Below are 1787 nucleotides of genomic sequence, written 5' to 3'. Positions count from 1 at the left end.
TCCTTCTAGATTTCTTCAGCTTGCTCGAATCTCATTGCGTTTGTGCGGGTTTGTGTAGGCCATCCAAGACGGTGGGGCCATGTTCGCCTCATCTGTGGGGACGGAGGCGGCGGCGGTTGTCAGGAAGATGGTGAACCTCAGCTCCCCTCCCCGGCGGTGCTGCAGCAGCAAGATGGTGAAGGGACGCACCGGCCAGCGCGTGAGGCTCTATGTTCGTGGCACCATCCTCGGATACAAGAGGTGAGAAGCTCCCTCCGCCGGCGCGGCTCTGCTCCTTCTCCCTCGCGTGGGTATCTGAATTCCTGGTCTTGGTTGGGCGCGCAGATCGAGGCAGATCCAAGTGAACACCAGGGAGGACGTGGCCTGGTACGGCGGCAAGAGGATGGCCTGCGTCTACAAGGCCAAGACCAAGCAACGACACCAACTACCACTACATCTGGGGCAAGGTCTCCCTCTCCCACGGAAACACTAGTGTCATCCGCGCCAAGTTCACCCCCGCTGAGGCCATGGTGAGTTGTTGGGTCGAACTTCTCCGGTTGTCTGTTTCGGTGGCATGCATAAGATTTAAACAAACTAAATTGAGCTATATACCTTCTGCGATATCTAGTTCTGTGCCATTGTTTATGGAGTTGTGAGACTTTTCGTGTGTGTATTAGACCCCGCTTGCTTGTTCAGGGAATATTTAGGGTCGAGATAGTGTCACACATGTGACTGGACTGCAGCAAGTCTAAAACTGCAGACTCTACTTCATGTTGCTGTTATTTCTTGAAGCCTTGAATAGCTAAATTTGGGCACCACGTACGTCTCCTCCCTGTAATTTGATGTACTGACTTGTGTTGCCTGCTGAGTGCTGACGGTATTAGGTTCATTATGTTGCTGTAGCATGTGTCTGAAACATGGACAAATGGGCACCCTTTAGGGTATTCTGTGACCCTCTTTAGTTCAACTAAATGAACTGGTTTGAAGTCTGAACCTCTCTTCTGTACTCCATGTTTACTGAATTTCACTGAATTTACTGAATGTGCTTGTGAATCTCAAAAGTATCCATAGTGTGTATGTGTGTGTGTGTGTGTGTGTGTGTGTGTTCGAGTGTAGGAGTGCAAATGGGCACCCTTTAGGGTATTCTGTGACCCTCTTTAGTTCAACTAAATGAACTGGTTTGAAGCTCTAGTATGCTTAGAGTGACTGGTTTCATTAGTCTCTTAATCGACAAGTTAACTGGACTATTTTGCTGTATTTCCATCATACACCTTTGATTTATTTAGTGACTGCAGACTGTGATTATATAGTAGAAGTAGTTAGTATCTCTGTAGACTACATATTATACAGTAGAAGTAGTTAGCCAATTTCTAGGGGTTGTCTGTTCACCTGTTAGTATCTCTGTAGACTGTACATGCTTCAAATGGGGATGGATTTTATGCTCCCTTGAATGCATTTTGATCTTAGTAGTACTTACCACACAGTAACAAAATAAGCAGCAGCCTGAGCTTTCAGGTTCAGGGTTTCTCTTGTTTTCTTGATTCATTTATACTATATGATTCAGGTTTTATACTTTGCCAGTAGGTAGCTCATACTGCCCGCTTGCTTCTGCTTTGAATATTGTGGTCTGCATGCTTTAGTCACTGTGCCCTTAGTTCCTTTTTTGTAGGGAGCTATGCTTATCATCAGAAATTCTTGGTGATGATGTTATTCCTCTTTTGGTTCATGTGTTGCAATTATATACCACATAATTCTACACCATGTGGTGCACTTAAGTATCTTAGTGACTTCATTTGATGTGTGTATTT

General features: G+C 45.5%; 1 pseudogene; it reads left to right on the top strand.

Moving 5' to 3' along the window:
- The first annotated feature begins 172 nt into the window (after nt 1-172).
- Nucleotides 173-1440, top strand: LOC119360686 (annotated as a pseudogene).
- Nucleotides 1441-1787: the final 347 nt, after the last annotated feature.

Source organism: Triticum dicoccoides, chromosome 2B (assembly GCF_002162155.2).
Source record: "Triticum dicoccoides isolate Atlit2015 ecotype Zavitan chromosome 2B, WEW_v2.0, whole genome shotgun sequence".
Lineage (NCBI taxonomy): Eukaryota > Viridiplantae > Streptophyta > Magnoliopsida > Poales > Poaceae > Triticum > Triticum dicoccoides.
This window is presented reverse-complemented; position numbering and strand designations above follow the sequence as displayed.